This window comes from Lepidochelys olivacea, assembly GCF_965140295.1.
Source record: "Lepidochelys olivacea isolate rLepOli2 genome assembly, chromosome: 18".
NCBI classification, from domain to species: domain Eukaryota; kingdom Metazoa; phylum Chordata; order Testudines; family Cheloniidae; genus Lepidochelys; species Lepidochelys olivacea.
In genome coordinates, this window is record NC_140428.1 from 21,677,193 (window position 1) to 21,697,116 (window position 19,924).

Below are 19,924 nucleotides of genomic sequence, written 5' to 3' on the forward strand. Positions count from 1 at the left end.
TAGGCAGCCTTTCCCAGGGGCTAGCCTTCCGTGTAGGGGGGCCCTTATTATGGTGCAGGGCAATCCGATGTGTCGGAGGAAACCCTGCTTCTCCCAAGGCAGGCCTTGCACTTTGAAATCCCCCCGCCGCCCACCTCTGCTTCCAGACTCATGCCCACCTCTTCCTCCAGCTGCTGCGAACTCCAGCAGCAGCAGCAGCTGGTCCGGCACGCGAAGCCGTGGCAGGCGGGCAGCCAATGGGCCCGGGGCTGCGGGCCAAGCCGTCCCCCATTGGCTGGCAACTCCCCCAGCTGTCAATCAGGCCCCGGCGCCAGGCAGCAGCCAGCTGTGCTCGTGCCTCCACCCCTGAGATGCAGCCCTGGTTGGGCGCGCGCTCCCCTCCTCCTGCCTGGCCCCGGGAGCACGTGCCAAAGTGCTTCTGGCTTCCTGCGCGGTGCAAAAGCAAAGCAGCCGAGCTCCAGTCATGCACCAGCCAAGGGAGGCAGCCATGGGAAAACCACGCCTCCTCCTGTGCTCCAGAAATAATCTCCCATGCCAAACAGTGCCTCTCTGTCCCATTAATGTAAAGAGAGACTCTGAGCTAGATCAGATCCCCCACCCCACACACACTTTTTTTTTTCCTTGCAGATTTTTCTCTCCTGCCTTGGGAAATTCCTCCCCCCCCCACCCCCTCCCGACTCCCTCTCTCTTTCTTGTGTGCAAAAATCAAGAAGGGAACAAATAATAATAATATAAGAAAAGGAGTACTTGTGGCACCTTAGAGACTAACCAATTTATTTGAGCATAAGCTGTAGCTCACGAAAGCTTATACTCAAATAAATGGGTTAGTCTCTAAGGTGCCACAAATACTCCTTTTCTTTTTGCAAATACAGACTAACACGGCTGTTACTCTGAAACCAATAATATAATAATCCGTGCTCAGACAGTTGGAGACAGGGGTAGGGCGCCTCTGGGAAGGACCGCCACAAAGGATCAAGGGTTAGAGGAAGAGAAGCAAAACAAGAATTTGGCATGGTACCTGCAGGCTGACATTTGCAGCAGCTCCAAGAAGGAATCCTAATGTCCAGAATCCAAAAAGAAGATGGGTGCAAATGGAACCAGCAGAGACCCTGAGAAACCATCTTCCCTCCCTTCATCACACTTTTCCATTCATCAGCTAGAAAGAATGGGCCACATCTGACTTTCCTGGTGCCCCTCGAACTGCTGTTGATGAAATCAACCTATAAGGGAAATCTAAGCCTTTGGCATTTTAACTGACCCCTTAAAAGAATAATTTTTTTGGCACAGAATCTACCAAGTGTAGATAAAACCAGTGGGCATTTGGGGGTGCCTCAGGAATGCAGGATTAGCCCCAATGTGATTTTGGGTGTAGGGTTGATCTGGATGTTTACTGTTGCAGCATTGGGCTGCTTGTATTCTCTTTATAATGATAAAGTTTCTCTCTCCTCCCTTCACTTTTTGTTTGTTTTTATTTTAAGAAAGACTGAAACTGCTTCAGACTACAATAGTTTGAAGATGATTGTGTGTGTGTGTGTGTGTGTGTGTGTGTGAAACTAGGCAGATGGAAGTGCCTTTTCTCTCCATTTCTCTTAGCCCCTAGCTAAACACATTACAAAGAATCCTGGAACGAATATGATGTTTGCTACCATCACAGCTGTGTTATACCCCTTTTGCCCACCCTGTGTCTGCCTTGTTGATTTAGCTAGTAAGCTCTTCGGGGCAGGGACCCACTGCCATGTGTTTGTAATGCCTAACACAACGAGGCCCAATTCTTGGTGGGCCGATAGGCACTACCATAATAAACATGATTCATAATAATTCCCACCCTTCTTACATGGAGGTGATCTCATTAAATTGTCTGCAAGCCCCCAATTAATTTCTAAGCCTTCCTAGTTTAAAGACCATAATGACAGGGGTTGAAATTAAAAAGAAACATACAAAGTAAATATCCTTAAATCAAACTCTAATAAGTTCTCAAGCAGCATTTTTCATACTTTGCCCATCGGTAAACTTCAATTATTACCAGTGGAAATATTTTTTCATCAGTTTGTATGTGTACGGTGAAATTGATGTTTACCGACATTTTCCAATAAACATCTATTCCTTCCAAGCCTTTATATAAAACTTCTAGTCTCTAGACTTACACAAATTATTTTTATTAAATTATATATTCATTTTCTTTCAACTATTTGAAATTCAAAATGAACTTATTGACTTAATACACTGCCTGTTTTTGTCATTAGGTTTTTTGAAGCAATGCCTAAAAGATGACTTGCAAATTTAAAAAAGAAAAAGCTCTTTGTAAATTAAAATTCCTTCTTTTATGAAACCTGACTAACCAATGGATTGATTTGTTAGACAAAGGCACATAACCATTTATACTGTTAGGTCTTTTGTTGACAACTCTTGTGTTTTGCTTTTAATTTGTCCTGATTAAGTGTTTCATTTGGTTTTAACCACTTCTGATGCCAGATTTATAATTTGTAACTTTCCTGGCACTCCTATGGTAATTAGTTGTTGACGCACCTAACTAAATAATCAAATCTCCCAACAGAACTGGAGGGAAGTGTGTGTGTGGCTTGGGGGTGGGGTGGGTATAACACTTACCAACCCCCCGCCCACCCCCCGCAATTCCTAGTGTTTTTGGATAGTGTCTGTAAATTGCAGGAGAGGGGAAAAAAGCCCGCGAGCGCCACCTGCAGGCCAGTTTGTTAAATGGTGTTAAATGGTGTGAACTGAAAGCCCAATGAAAAGAACAGGAGGACGTGTGGCACTTGTGGAGACTAACAAATTTACTTGAGCATAAACTTTCGTGGGCTACAGCTTATGCCCAATATTGCTCAGGGAAAAATTCTCTCTCCCATTGCAACCCCACTGAATTAAACTTAGCAGTGGATAGTCTGGTCCCTAAAGCACAATACAAGATGCATAAAGAATAGTATTAGTGACTGTTGATGCATTGTTTGGTGGTCTGTGCTCTCTCTGGGGCTGTGGTTAGGGAGGGTTTTCGGAAGGCTGTGATGGAAGGAAATCTTGTAGGACAGGCTGGTTCCATTTAATTGATCCAAGAGAAGATTTTTAAAGACTAGCCGCGATTCCTTTTCAGGTCTAATGTCGCAGAGCCTTTGCTAACTTTCTGTTCCTGCAGCTGCCCATGTAATGTGATGGGGTTAGTGCACCGGCCTTAGGTTGTTCCAGCAAAAGTGAAATGAGTTTGGTGGTCTCAGCCTAGAGATTTGTCCGGATCACAAAACCCCCAAATGTCTGGCAAAACCCTCCCCCAACCCCAGTGATGTAAACAACCTTTGCATGGGAGAGTCCCAGGAAGAGCATAAAAGGAATGGAGTGGGAGAGGGGGTGTTGTGTGCTGCAGATCTGAACTGGGATTCCCCAGCAAAATTTTTGGGTGAAGGAGGCGGGAGGAATGCAAGGGGAAATTTACCTAGAAACTCTGCTGGGCTCTGCCATTTATTCACTTTCAGGATCAGCAAAAGCCACTAAACTCTCTCTCCAAAGACAGTCCAAACTCCTTCCCCTCCCCGTTCCCTTTAGATCCAGCATGATCTGCCCCATTGCCCCCAGGAAAGGGCCCTGACAGGCCTTGTGTTCATCTGTAACCTGACTGTTCTTTCAGCTCGTACCAACCTGTCTGCCTGTACTTAGAGCACAAATGCCAGCTGCCACCAGGCAACCTGGTTTCACTTAGGGTGACCAGATAGCAACTGTGAAAAACCGGGACGGGGGGGAGGGAGGTAATAGGTGCCTATATAAGAGAAAGCCCCAAATATCGGGACTGTCCCTATAAAATCGGGACATCTGGTCACCCTAGTTTCACAGGCATTGCCATGCCTCACCCTCCTGGGAGGATCTAGAGCTCAGCCTCCATTCCCTGCCCATCCCTGCCAGTCCCAGGGAAACCCTGCCAGAAACTTCTTCCCACCTCAATTTTTAAAAAAATTCACACTCTTATTCATGAAACAGACCCTCCTCTCACGTTTCCTTCGTGTAGCAATGCACATAAGGTACTAAAAGCAACAGCTGCAACTACACGAACTAGAAGGAATTAAACAGATGACTAGATTCCAGGACTTCGACCAGCCGAAGGTTACCAGCAAAAAGAAAACTTAATTCTAAGAAATCACAAGCTTACTTTTTTAAAGTAAAAAAAAAATTCATCCAAGTTTCCTCTCTGGGATCCCCAGGCTGACACCAATCGGCTGTTCCTTTACGGTCACAAGCAGACGCTCAATAAGCAGCTGAGGTGTTGGAGGAGACACAATTTGCTGAGCTCCTAGAAACCACTTGGTGCTGTAGCCGCCAGGGGGCATCGGGATTCCCAAGGAACCCCCTCTGGCTTGCAACAGGCTGTGGGCCACATAAAGGGACTTCTATCCCACCAGCTGGAAGATTGAAACTACGTAAAGATTTGCCAGTCCCAACCCCACATGCCCAGGTACTGACATTTTTCAGAGCCGCCCTTTTATAATTTCTTTCCTTGCAAGGCTGGTTTGCTGTTTTTTTTAGTGCGGTGCAGTTGTTTCTCTTGCCCAAAATTCTAACCCTGCCACTGGCAAGAGAAATGCTGTGACATAATCCAAATCTGCTAGAAGCCACTGGCTGAAAACTCAGCCACTTCCATCAGCTGGGGTGGGGTGTGCAGGGAAGCTGAGGTTTGCCTCCAGTCTCTTCACATGCATTTTAAAGAATCTCCTGCTGTTTGTCATTGATGGGCAGGATTTATTTAGGGTCTTTTCCCTTCTTTGGCCCTGATCTTGCTCCCACTGGAGTCAATGGGAGTTTTGCCATTTGCCTTCAAAGGCAGAAAGATCAGGCCCTCAGAGTTTTGTAAATTTCCTTTAAAATTCCATTGTCTGCCAATGCCTCGCCCCATTGATGTCAATGGGAGTTTTTGCCATTGACTTCAGTGGGAGCAGGGTTTAGCCCGGGGTGGGTGTATAAACAGAAAGCTACACTGCTTGGCAATTAGACTCAACACTCTGCAAAAGTCTGAGCATCTGCCTTGCAGAAAGTTGGACTGAGCTGGGGGAGTTAATAATTTGCAGCAGTTCACATGAGCCCCAGAGAATTCAGCATTGCACAATAAGGATGAAGATCAAGTGATAAATAGCAGGGTACCCCAAACTGTTTTCTATGCTCCAGCTGGGGGACACATGGGTAGCAGAGTAACCTTCATACTGAAGGGAGAGTGGGTGATGGTGCTGGACAGCTACAGCAAGACCGGGTTGTTTGGCAAGGATCCACATTTCAGATGGGCGTATGGCAGGAAACCAGTTACTAATCATGTCATCAAACACCAGGGGGACTATGTCAATAAAAACCCACAACTAATTGAAAACATTTACTAACCAGAGCTAAAGAGCTCAACTAGTGCCAGGAGATTTATCCCTAAATAGTAGGTATTTAGGGACACATCTGGCATCCCTTCAATATGCTATGCTATGCTTGATTTGGGGCTTGCAACCAGCCGTGGGAGTCACAGAGGTATTCATGGAAAAAAATGAACTCTTGAAATCTGGGTTCAGTTCCTGGCTCTGCGCAGATTCCTAGTGGGAGCTTGCACAAGTTGCTTCCTCTGTGCGTGTGTGTTTTTTCCTCTCTTGACCATCTGCAAAAATGGGGATAATATGTCACTTACAGGAGAGTTGTCATTAGTATTTGGGAGGCACTCTCAGCCTGCAGCAACCATATAGGCACCTAGATAGCTGGAAAGTGGCTCTTTGAAACGTTTCAGTTTTCATTGCTGAATCTGTCTCTGGGGCTTTCATTTTCAGGTGTAATTTTGTGTGGTTTGCACCATTCAGCCTGCAAAATGCACACATCTTCAGCCAGACATCAAAGGACCTAGGGAAATTTTTTTTCCCCCAGAGGCCTTTACCTTCACCATGCTCAGACATATACGATCATACAAATGGCAGTCCTTCTGTGAATTGGGTTTCTGGGTTGTGTCTGTGTTGTGTTTACTGGTTTATGACTCAGGAATTATATAAATAATGTACGCAAAATTGTCGCACAGTCCGTTGTAAAGATGCTCTGAGAGGCATATTGTGCTACAGAAGAAAAATACATATAATGTTTGCTTAACCGGATTTGGAAAGTTCAGTGGGCTCCTTTATAATCTGGGCCAGGGAAATACAGAGCAGCATTGTTTAATAAGATTACCAGAAAGGATTATTTTATTTCCTTAAAATGTGTTCTGTATTTTAAAGTAATGTCCATATTGGCAAAAAATGGTACCCAACATTGATAATAACTTTAAATTGCATCAGTCACAAAATCAGAGTTTAAATGTAACATTAATGTCCCAGAACAATAATTTCATGTGTCTTTCTGTGAACCAATTAAATACAATCTCCATCATTCTAAAGTTCTGACAGAACAGCTGGTCCTTTTAAATTTCAGAATTTCAAATGCATTTCGAGTCTGATCCAAAGTTTGGTGAAGTCAGCGGAAAGACTCCTGTTCGCTCCTGGGAGCTTTGGATCAGGCTCTGATACTATTTTACCCAACAAACAGTGTTTTGGGGAGATTGCTCAAGTTTACATTTTTGGGTTTGGGTAAGATTTCTTGTGCATCAAGGGTAAAACCTTCATTGATGTTCTTGCAGTGACAAACTTGAGGATGGGATACAAAACCCTCCCCAAATTAGGGAAAAATCTTGAATACATTGTGGAACTTTGTTCTAATAGTGATTATTTGGGGATAGATTATCACGCAGAGGAGTAATATGGGATGAAGTAAAATGCTACATATTGACTGAACGGGCTGTTTATTGATAGGGCTAAACACATTTTGCAATAAGAATTTAGTACTTATACATAAGCAATATTTATTACCCTCTTGGAGCAAAAGTAAAAGCCGGATGGTTTTAAATGGATAAAGTCAAACCTTTATCTATCTATCTATCTATCTATCTATCTATCTATCTATCTATCTATCTATCTATCTATCTATCTATCTATCTATCATATGTATTTATGTGTAAAACCAGAAGACATTTATCTAAAAGCACTACAATATGTTTTGAATATTTTTGAACATTTAGAAATCAGAAGCAAGTTACCCAGCACAGACTTGTTTCCCCTCTGCTAAAGGCCCAGGTCACACACTTCCCTACAGAGCTTCCAAGCCTGCAAGCAGGACCAGGAAACCTCTTAGACTTAGACTTAAATTGACAGCTTGTAATTTTAACACAGTTTTCAATGTATCACAAAGGGGACTGATGATGAATCACATCACAACTTGAAAGACACGTCCTACCACAATTCTTTAATTAACCCCCATGCCTCAGCCTCTGGTAATTTTCTGGTTTGGTTTATTTTTGTTGTTCACAGGTCCCATCGCTTGTAAAATGGCACAATACAGCAATGCCCTAAACAGCAATGGAAAAGCAAGCGCATTTAAACTGGCTGTAAATGAAGATGGAGCTTTTCCTTATGAGGGATTAAGTTAAAATCCCCTGTGGTTCCTTTACAGGCATGTCCTATATTTTTAATCTTGATCCCTTAAAAAAAAAAGCCCTGTTCATACATGTTGTGCTTTCGAAAAGCAAGCTTCCGACGTTTTCCACCATGCACGCCAACAACGTGAAACAGCCTCGTGATGCCAATATTCATGTCTGAGTAGATCCCAGAGAACAGAACAGAACAAAATGCTTGTGAAGAACACTGCTCCCCTTTGGCCAGCCTGCATCTGGATCCTAGACTCCCTTTGATCTCTAAGCCCAATTTTATTACAGCGAAGCTTCTAAAATTTTGAAGCACAACTCAAAAGCTTGCAGCTGGGCTGAAAAGGCTCATAAAAGGACCAGGATCCCAGGGGTTTGAATGCCGGTTTTGTTTTGTTCCCAACTCCTGACGGTTCTTGCCCTTGTTAGGGTCTTGTTACTGGGGAATTGTTTGCTCTGGGTATTGTTGAGGCAGACAGCTGTGTCTGTGTGCAGCTCCTCCGACTCCTGTTTGCCCAGGGATTGGACTATAATCCCTCCTGGATTTTCCCTTGGTTTATCCTGTGCAATCATCCCCCAGTCATACATTGCTTTGGATAGTGTGTCAAAGGGAAAGCTGGAGGAGAAATTAAGACATTAAGGACTGGCAGATTGTAAGGAGGTTCTTTAATAGACTATAATGTGTAACAAATCATGGTGCAGCCTCCCCCACTTCCCACCTCGCATATTCCCCGCCGTGCCCACTGGATCTTAACATTCGAAGCCATTGAAATTAATTATAGGGTCACATGACTTTAAAAATACCAGTCAGAAAGCAGTTTAGGAAAACACTTATGGAAATGTTTGGTTTCAGAGTAACAGCCGTGTTAGTCTGTATTCGCAAAAAGAAAAGGAGGACTTGTGGCACCTTAGAGACTAACCAATTTATTTGAGCATAAGCTTTCGTGAGCTACAGCATCCGATGAAGTGAGCTGTAGCTCACAAAAGCTTATGCTCAAATAAATTGGTTAGTCTCTAAGGTGCCACAAGTACTCCTTTTCTTTTTACTTATGGAAATGGGTTTTATGCACCTTTTACACTTACTGGGCCCATTTCTGCTGCCTACTGCAATAGATCATAGAATCATAGAATATCAGGGTTGGAAGGGACCTCAGGAGGTCATCTAGTCCAACCCCCTGCTCAAAGCAGGACCAATCCCCAATTTTTGCCCCAGATCCCTAAATGGCCCCCTCAGGGATTTAGCAGGCCAATGCTCAAACCAATCTATTTCTCTCCCACCCATCACCCTGGCCCCAGCGCCTCGCAAGCACTATTGGATTTATCCTCACAAGCGGGGAAACATTATTATTCCCGCTTTACGGATGGGGAACTGAGACACGGAGAGATTAAGGCCCCGGTCCAGGAAAGTAGCTGCTCCAATTTAAGCAGAAGTTGTTCCATTTATTCACATGTTTAACTGGATTGGGCCAGAATGACTTGTCAAAGATAATACGGAGAGTCCGTAGCAGAGTTAGGAATTGAATTCAGGTCTCATTGTTAATTATTATTTGTTTGTATTACTGTACGACCAAAGGGCCCTTATTATAGATCAGAACTCCATGGTGCAAGGCGCTGTACAAATACAGAACAAAATGACAGACCCTGCCCCAAGGGGCTTATATTCCAGAGTCATAGTCCTGTGACTTAACCAGAAGACAATTCTTTTGCTTAAGTAAAGGCTACTTGATCAAGCTATTAATAATTACAGATAAGCCCAGGCCTTAAAGTTCAGGTCTGAATCCTTATTTAAACTGCACCAAAGTTTGTGAGCAGTTAGCTGTGGGAGTTTGCTTTAAGTCCACCTCTAACTTTGATTAATAAATATAGCTGATATGAAATGCATTGTTAAAAGAGCTTTTAGCAAGGAAGGAGACATGTAACAGTTTTCACCAGGAATTTTTATTTTTATTTTTTTCAAGGTTTTTGCCTGAGTGTGTTCAAAATTGTTCTCTTTTTACATGACTCTTGTTTTGATTTCCTTTGGTTGTGCTGAGATTACTGGGTAAAAAGCAACATATAAGAAAAAAATACTCATTTGTGTTACCAAAGCATGTCGTAACACAATCAAAAGTAAAGTCATCCAGGTGTTCCTGCGTATTTATAGACCATTTCAGTTCTATGCTGAGATATTTATAAGAAAAATTCTGCCTGTACTAATAAACTATTATTTATTGTCTCTGCTTTAAATAAAGGAAATCTTTCTCAGAGCTGTAGAACTTGCTACGGGAATACAATCACAGTAATGTAGAAGGACTTTCACAGCTTTATAAATGGAGATTTTCTTTTTTTCTTATATGAAGCAAATGGTTTTTAATCAACCCCTCCCCACCCAAAAAAAAACACGTTAGGCAGAAGAAAATTGCAACTGCAAATGTAAAAATTGCTTTCTAAACACAGTGCCCCTTCTTTTGTGTTTAAATACTTGGCGCCCCAGTTGTATTCTAGCAACAGAATGGACCAGCTGATTGAGACAGATGTCGACTTCTTTAGCAAGTTCCACCAGTTTGCCCAAACACATATTTGCTGACTTATCCTTAACTTGAAAACATCTTGAAAAGGCGGTGACCATAAAAAGAAAGAGAATGAAGCAGGGCTGTGTCCAGATTTAACACAGCCCAGCGCTCCATTCTCCAAAACCAATCCTGGTTGAAGAGGTCCCTTTGACTGGATCCTGTTAATTTGTTGATGGATAATAGGGGCTGAGTTGCTGCAATCCATGTGCAGGAAGCAGAAAATAGAGTCAATTACATCTGTATTAGGTGGTCTTGGGGAGAAAATCTCCTTCCATGGATAGTGTTCTTAATTATGTTTGCTAAGGAGCAGCACGTGTTAAATCCAAGCAGAGATCAAGCAGCTTGCAATGTACTGCCTAAAATATAGCTGAGGAATGTAGCGCATCTAACGAGGTGCCGGGTTCCCTGCCTTGGTAAGATGCTTGTTATATCCATAATAACACATCCTAAGATAACAGGATGACATAATATGTTGTCATTTTCTGTGGGTCTGACACGTGGAGGGCCTGATTCTCCAATGAACAATTGCTCCTGTGAGTAGTTCCATTGACTGCTCATGGGGTGAATGCTCCGTCGGGTTTGCAGGATCGGGGCCACGGCTGTGATGGGCTCACTGGTGGCTCAGTAAGACACAGCATGCAGTTGCAGTGCCCTAGGAACGGGTGAGGAAACAGATCGCTCTCAGTCTCAGAGAGTCACAACCTGGTCCCTGGTTCCCTGTCAACCTACCATTGTCCCAGGGGTGGATGCGTGCGTGTGTGTGGGAAGTAAACTGCACCAGGTACAGATTGCTTCCTTCTCCCCATGCTGGAGGAGTAGCAGCCCTGAAGAGGCAGCTCTGCCTCCTATATTGCTACCTGCAGTATAGGTAGCCAGGATGGGATGGAGGGACTCCTTACAGGGGGTGAAGGTTGCTTCTTACACCCCGTTACTCCCCTGTACATGGGGTTAGGTATGATCTTGCCCTATGTTACTTGACATAATTATGTGTCATTAGCAGAGTGCTTGTAAATTTTCCTCTGGACCACAAACAGCTGTAAAAAATACAAGAGCAAGTAAAATGGAAGGCTGAAAAGAAAGAAAGAAAGAAAGAAAGAAAGAAAGAAAGAAAGAAAGAAAGAAAGAAAGAAAGAAAGAAGACCATGTAGGTGTTTGTAAAATATTTTATTTCATCTGTTACATACTGGTTTTCTCATACTTTGCCTCTTAAAATCAAATTTCTCCCCACCACGGTCCTGGTGACAGATCCGTGTTGCCACGGGGGGCATGTTGATATGTCTCTTGGGGATGTTGATACGTCTCGTGTTGCAATGTGTGGTGTGGGGATGGAAGCCAAGGCTGGTAACAAAGTGGAGGTGGGTAAAACTGCTAGGGGTCACTCAGTGAGTTTGTTGCGGGGAGCGGGTGGGTGTCTGGAAGAAAAACAGTGTGAGGAAATGTCTCCACAGCCAGAATATAGTCAGTGTGTGTAGCTCCCAGACTCTCATGGGTCCTCAAGTCAAATATGTGGCTGGATATTTAAAAGGCTGGATAATGTTACGACTGTGAACAGCCCTAGTGGTTCTGTCTGCTAAGACAACAGTAATCAAATCCTCATCCCTCTGGGCATCAGCTGATCAGTTTTGGGGCAGGAAAAACCCCACCCTCTTTGGGGACAGCACTGCGTATAAAAATTTGTATTTATTAGTTGCATTATCATAGCACCTAGAACCTCAGTCATGGACCAGGACCCATTGTGCTAGGCGCTGTACAAACCCAGAACAATAGTTATCCAGGTACTGTTTTTGGCAGATCACCACTTTCTCTGAAGTATCTCGGAGTGGTCACTTCCTGAGGCAGAATATAGGAGTTGATAGGCCAATGGTCTGATCTGGAGTGGCAAATCTCATGGTCCCTTATTTTCCAGGGGCTGGTTCCCCACGAGAATTAAGCCCCATGAATCTGGATACACACACCCAGCTACACTGACGAGCTAGCACCTGTCATTAGGTTGCAAACAGCCTGACAGTCTTCAGGAACAACAGCAAAGAGTCAAGCGCACACTTCGAGGATCTGTAACTCCCATCGGTTTCAGGGGAAGTTTCTAGTGCTTACTGCTGCTCAGTCTGGAGCGGCATCGCCGAAATACCTCAGCAGAGCCAAAATGACATTGGCTGCCTATCCCTCCCTGCCCCACTTCATCTGTCTGGCCTATTTACAGTGTAAGCCCTTGGGGGACAGGGCTGGAGCTGGGGTTTTGGCACTTGGTCCCTTTCTTCCAGTACTAATTTGCACTCATATCACCCCTTTGTTTAAGCCTCAGATTGGTGTTGTCGTGTGGCAGCACCGATCGATTAGGAAGTCTCATTGCTCTCCACACTGTTCTGCTCATGCACTCAAGCATCTGCTCTATTCCTTGGGGGAAATCCTAGCTCCATGGAAGTCAATGGCAAAACTCCCAGCGAGGCCAGCATCTTCCCCTTCGTTTGTACGTCCCTCGCCAGATTCCTACACACCACCTGCTTCTCTTGCAACGCCTTCCTGCTCTGACCTCCAAGCCACTGTTGTCCTCTCTGCCTGTCCTGTTAGCCCATGTAGCCCATTTGCCTCGCTGATTTAAAAGTAAGCTTACGGGGACAGGGACTATAGGACTAATCTGGTAGACCTTGCATGTACAATTCTCACTGATGCTATGGCATGGTTCATGCAATAGCAGAATTGGGGCCCCATGTATCCTATGGGCTTGTAAAGTGTCGTATAATCATAATAAAACTTAGCCCGTGCCATCCTGAGATCTCAAAGCACTTCACAGAGGAAGGAGGGTGTCTCTCCATGTTTCACAGAGGGGCAAGTGACGTACAGCCAGGTTGATGACTCGCCTACGGTTTATGCAGCAAATCAGAGACAAAAGCAAAACCACAAAACCCAGGTATCCTGATTTGCAGTCGATTGACCCACCCCACCTCCACGTACACGGTGCACGGTTAACAATATTAAGCAGTGATTGAAATATAGAACCCTCCTTTCATTTGTCACTAGCTTTCTCCCCAAAAATCATTTATTTGCTTCTCTCCCCTCCCCCTGCCCCCGTTCTTAAGCTGGGACACTTTTCGTCTTCTAGAATTTGCAACCAGGAAGTCGGAACATTAACAGATGGAGGAAGAAACATCTTATTTTTATGCATATATTTCCTCAGAAATGAAGTATTACCAATTCATTTAGTTGGGAGGGTTTTTTTTACCACCCTGCTTTATTCAGGGAAGGCGGACTTCAGAGGACTATGTCATCTGAACAACCACTGCAAGTATCTGTGGTATTTCACGGTGCCTTTCATTTTGGCTTCCCTTAATCTTATTAAGTGTCTGTTCCCATACCTGGGGGAAAATAAAGAAGAAAAAAAAAAAAAGAAGCCATCAATTATATTTGCTTTGCCTTTGAAAAGATTTGTCATTTTGCCATCTGTAGGCAAGCATGCCCTATAATGATATGTTTTGTTTGACTTCACTAGTAAAAAGGTCCTCGTTTTATTTTATTTATTTATTTGGCCCAATCCACAGCTTTTTTCCCTCTCCCTTTTCAGCAAGCCTGTTGATGAGCTTGGCCTAATCAGATTAACTCAACCCAGACACAGCAGTGGCAGTTTATTCTCTTTTAAAAGGACTCTACGGTTTCCTTCAAACTTTTTGTAAACTCTTCATCCCCGGCTAAAATCTTTTGTAAGCTGTATCCAATGGACTCTTTGAGAGACCCACACTCCTGGTCAATGAAGACCTGTTAGAATGGGTCACTAATCCAAAAGAGTGGAGAAATTCCTTTAAAGCCGTGCGCTGATGCATTGGGAGCCTTGACTAGCACACAGAGAAAGGCCGAATTGAATTCCCAAATAGCTGGAACATTTAATTTGATTCCTAAAATAAATATTTTGAAAAAGTCCATCTTGTTTACAACACTAATGAAATCAGCTGTTTTCCTGTGAAGTTTGAGCTTCAGAAAGGGGCTTCTTTAGCTATTCTTTAAAAACAACAGCAAAAAGAAACAAAAAAGCAAGTAACGTTTCCTTGAGCAGTCATTTGACAATTCTTGAAATTCATTTGGCAATTTCTTACCTACACTGACGATGGCTTGCTTGGTTTTTTTTTCCCATTGGTTTCAGAAACTGCCAGGAAAAATGCTCTCCAGTCTCTCAGAGCAGCCACGTCTCTGATTTAGAACTCAGTCTTCTTTTTCATTCTTATGATGCTGAATTTAACTTTTCACTTTTCTTTGGGGGCTCATTTCTGTTCCCATTAAAGCCAATGGCAAAACTTCCACCATCTTCAGTCGGAACAAGAGCTAGCCCAAGTGATATATGGGTGAGGGTATATATAGTGTTTGCATGCGTGCGCACCCCCCTCCCTCCAACTCTTAAATACTTCCTGGGAACTTTATCTTCTATTAGCTTTCCAGACATAAGAATATTTTAAGAAAAATGATGGAAATGCAATCTACAATGAAAATGACCTGTAACATATTATAAAACAGTCTGTGCCTCCAAAATCTTAGCAGTGACTGTCTTAAGCCCCTTTTACTAAAGATAGCTGCAGTCACAAAGGCCATTAATGAAATGAATAAAGAAATTGTTGAATACACATGGGAAGAAGACAAAAAGAAGGAGAGTTTCCTTTAAATGTTTGTTTAAAGGAAACACACACACACACACACACAGAGGTATACATCTACCACACACATCTCAGACACATATGTTGAGACACACGTTACTAAAACACACATATCACACACAGAGAAGCATTCATACACCACACATCTGAAACACATACAACGAGGTACATCCATCACAAAAACATGCCTTCTTCACTCTTCAGAAACACAGACATCTCAAACACATTCATAAAGTGGCATACATACATCACGCACATTTCAAACCCATACACACTGCAAACTTTTAGAACACATCACAAGGATACACACACACAGACATACACACATCACAAACACGCACACAACCACAGAGCCATACACCCACATCAGACTCAGCTGTCTGACTTTGTAGGGGCTCACGTGCATTTTCCTCATCTTGCATTTTCTTTGGCTTGGATTCAGATGGAATCTTTCCTTCACTCCCAAGGTTTCAGGCTGGGTCTGATTTTGAAAGGGGACTTAAACCAGCCTCCCATTTTGCACCTGCAGCAATTGTGACTGTGGTGAATGCGGCACAAAATCTAACTCCCGGTGAGATAGTTAGACAACTAAGCAACTTCAGTTACAGAAGCGTTTATTTGCAGAGACCACACCTACAAATCAAACCCGAAGTCTCAAAGAGAAACATATCTGAAACAGCCACATTTCACCCTGCGTGAAAAGACACACTTTAGAGGGGTAGGTGTATCACCCCTGTGGTCTAGTGGTTAGGGCAGCAGACTGGGATTCAGGAGATCTAGGTTCAAGTCCCAGGTCTGTTGCTGCTTTGCTGAGTGACTTTGGGCAATTCTTGTCCCATGTCTGTGCCTCAGTTTCCCTGTGGTTTAAATTGGGGTTAATGAGACTGATTGACTTCAAAAAGTGCTGTGAGATCGTGATTGTAAGAGCTAGGTAATTAATAGTATTAGTATAATCAGCCCAGAAGGTTCCTGAATGGTAGCTGACTTTGGGCCAACCTGGGCTGAGTTTCACATTCCTCAGGCAATTGAAAATTAGGTGAATTTCATTCTGTTTTGTGGTGAACAATTCACATCTCAGGCTCTCTCTCTCTCTCCCGCCCTGGGCACAGGCCTGTGCACAGAACTCTCTGGTGGAAAACAAGATGGAGCCCCTGGGCCCAGTCCTGGAAGCACCTGACACATGGAGCTTCCACTGACTGCCCAGGGAGCATTTCTGACAGGGTGAAATCCACCCACACAAAACACCAGCATGAGGCCTATGCCCTTCAGGTCATAGTTTACCCACAGACCCACTTAGAGGATCAGGCCCAGTTTCTTTCTCTTCCAATCACCAAGATGTTTAACCAATTTTCTTTTTGAATCTGTAGTTGGTCTATTCATTTCAGCGTATCAAGCTTCTCTCCCTCGCTCTAATAATGAACCTTTCCCCTCAAAGAGAAAAAGATTTCCCCCTCAATAGTTATTGTGAGCATGTGATTGGCACGTCTGAACAACTTGATGGTGAAAAGAATTTCATGGCGTTCAGTGGAAGTTTCCACTTCTTTAGAGATGCACAGAGAAGATTAATGTTGTGATTTCATCCCTGTGCCATTGTCGCCGTGACTTAGTCAGTTTGTTTCTTTCATAAAGGTTGCCCTAGTTAAATATAAGCAAACAAACTACCACAATACAATGTGCAAAACAAACACATTAAAATACTCTATTGTTTTCCAGAAAAAAAAATCTTAATTTTTCACGGCAACATCTTTGCACTCTAAAATTGCATTGAATGGGAAAAAATTGCTTTAATTGTGTTCTAAAGGCTATATTTCTAATCCTGCAAACATCCATCATCAAATCTATCTTTCTATCTCTTTCTTGCTCCAGTCAGCATAACAGCCAGGCATCAGGTGCCAACTCATGCACTGTCTATGTGTTTGCTGCCCCCAGAATCACAGAGGGAATATTATATCCCCAAATTGTTTTCATTGAAACCTTTCCCCCCCTCTATGCTTGGGACCTAAACAATCCAAACTTTCCTACTTTAACAGTGGATACTTTAGCTTTCTGCACAAATCTCTTTGTAGATTATTATTATTTATTTACATTGCTGGATACAAAAATAATCAGTCTAAAATTAAGGTAAGAAATGATTCCGTGTTTTGAAGGAAACTGAAGTTAAATAATTCTTAAGTCGATGTTTATTATAATTGATTGCAGTATGAGCGTGTAGGTGGGTGGGTTTGAGCATGAGAGAGATGGGGAGGAGGGAGAATGGCTGAACCCACTCTGAGACAAGTAGCCAGGATTGTAACAAAGCCTAATCTGGTAAACCAAGATGAAATCAGGGATCCTGCATTTTATAAATAGCAGCCTTCCACCGTTATGCCCCTTTCCACCTCAACTGCTGCCCCAGTGAAAAGTGCCAACCTCTCTTTTTATGAGAGTTCTTTTATCAATGCAAATGATAATACAGTGTGTGTTTTCCTCCCCCCACACCCCAGTGACCAGAAATTTACCCCAGTGTGTCCAGTTGTGTACACAATCATAGAATCATAGAATATCAGGGTTGGAAGGGACCTCAGGAGGTCATCTAGTCCAACCCCCTGCTCAAAGCAGGACCAATCCCCAACTAAATCATGAAGACGAGACAGAATCTGTCTTAGACAAAGTAAATACTAAAGTAGGGACGGTAGAAATAGCCCTATATTGGTGCTAGTGAGAGAGAAGAACATATCCCGGGGTAAAATCCTGGCCCCATTGACTTCAGTAGAGCCAGGATTTAAGAATATAAGAACGGCCATACTGGGTCAGACCAATGGTTCATCTAGTCCAGTATCCTGTGGCCGGTGCCAGATGCTTCAGAGGGAATGAACAGAACAGGACAATTGTTGAGTGATCCATTAGATAAGTTCATGGAGGATAGGTCCATCAATGGCTATCAGTCAAGATGGTCAGGGAAACTACCCCGTGCTCTGGGTGTCCCAGACCTCTGACTTCTAGAAGCTGGGACTAGACAACAGGGGATGATCACTCGATAAATTGCCCTGGTCTGTTCATTCCCTCTGAAGCACCTAGTGCTGGCTACTGTCAGAAGACAGGATACTGGGCTAGATGGACCATTGGTCTGACCCAGTATGGCCATTCCTATGTTCTTATTCCCTATTGTTGAGTCCCAGCTTCTGCAGTCAGAGGTTTAGAGACACCCAGAGCACAGGGTTGCATCCCTGACCATCCTGGCTAATAGCCATTGATGAACCTGTCCTCCATGAACCTATTTAATTCTTTTTTGAACCCAGTTATACTTTTGGGCTTCACAACATCCCCTGGCAATGAGTTCCACAGGTTGATTTCACCCCAGAACTCTTGAAATTATGCATCTTTAAGAGTTACCCTTATGGCTATTTGCTAGTAAATGTTTGGATTTCAGCTCGAAAAGGGAGGACTGGAGAAACCCAAAATAAATGATCATTAATACAATTTTGTAACACACTAATCCTTTGTGCCCTCCCAATCCTGGCCTACTCTGGGGGATGGAGAGGCCTCTGGTGTAATTTACAGCCCTGGGGACCCTGTCTAAGTCACGTCGACTTCCCTAGGCCGCTCTCTGGGCAGCGGTGCTGTGAAAGCTCTGCAGAAGTGCATGCTGGGGCCAAGCCCCTGACTCACCCCCCCCCCGCCCCCGCTCCCCTGGTCCTTTAACCCAGGGTAAATGGGCTGGAGTGGGCGTGAGGATCATGACTCCAGGCCTATGCTTTAAACACAAGGCTGCACCAAATCCCCTGAAATTCGACACCCACATTGTCTGGGACCAAGAAATGCTTAATCTCTTCTCTTAAGAAGCTTTTTTTTTTGGGGGGGGGGGCGGGAATTAATGCTAACTGCCCAGTGCTGCCTGCTAGCTTAGCTGGAGAATCTCATATGCGCTATGCCGACCGTCACTTTGTTCTGAGTGTGTACAGCCCCTAGCACAATGTGGCCATGGTACACCACTAGGCACTTAGGTAATACAAGTAATTAATCATAACAATATTGTTCTGATATCTGCTAGCGAAGGAGGGTCGCCCCTGCCCTGGGGACCCTCATCAAAACTCATGGGGGTCCCCACCCAGGAGGCCAATAATCCGGTGAAAACAACTCTAAGTAAGCAAATAAATCCCAGCACAGCCCCTGTGTTTCAGACATGGCAATGCCTTCCCCTCCCCTGCTGTTGGTGCACGCACCCATATCTCCGTTCTCCTGGCACTTAGCGTGTTTGGGGAACAAACACAGGAAGGAAGCAGACAAGTTTCTTTAGGGTTCTTTGGAGTGTTGTAGCTGTGTCGGTCCCAGGATATGAGAGGGACAAGGTGGGGGAGGTCATCTCTCTTATTGGGCCAACTTCTGTTGGTGGAAGATACAAGCTTTGAAGCTTCCCAGAACTCTTCTTCCGGCCTCGCTCATAGGTTCGTGCCTGTCCTAAGTGTCCTGTTGGGAGTTGCTTGGCAATGTGCCCCAGGAGCCAAGATTCCACTTGCAAAAGACAAAATGAGCGGATTTCACAGAGGAATCAGAGTTTATCAGCTGCTTTGATCTGATGCCTCCTCCCTTGCTGGCATTTCCCAGAGCACTGGGCAAGACTCACTGACCAGTGAAGGTTTCCAGCTCACACAGATAGACTGTTAAAGAAAATGAATCAGACACATAAATAAGACTTGTTGATTGACTAGAGGTTTTGTCAGGGTTGGACATAAGGATCCAGTCATCATATTGTCTGATCCGCTGACCTAGATTTTCTTTGGTGCAATCAGAGAGGGCCCTGCATTGGATTGAAAGTTCCCACAGTTGCTGGGTTTGGATGTGAGATTTTGGTCTCATTGGCCTGGTGCGGAGAAGGCTCCATCTTTGAAGCATGGAGCTAAACTTCCACAAAGTTTTTGATGTTCAGATCCTGGGTTTGGGCTTTGGCCTATGTCTAGATGCAATACAACATGAAGACGTCTACAGTTGGCAACAGCTACCAGCCAACAAGACAGTTCATGATCTCCCAGATTCCAAATTAGAATCCTGCTACTTTCCTGAGTTAAGGGGAAACACTTTCCAGTACCCACACTCTGCCTGCTGCTCTTCCCTGTAGCTATAGCATATGCAAAATAAGTTATCACCTGTAACTGAGTCAGACTTCATTAGCTTTTGTCCTACTGGGACATCCTTACAGAGGCTTGCCATGAGACATAGTCATGTTCATGCTAATGTGACCTTAGTCCTAGATTATGTGACTTGCTTCCCTGGTCCTGTACCAGGCATCCAAG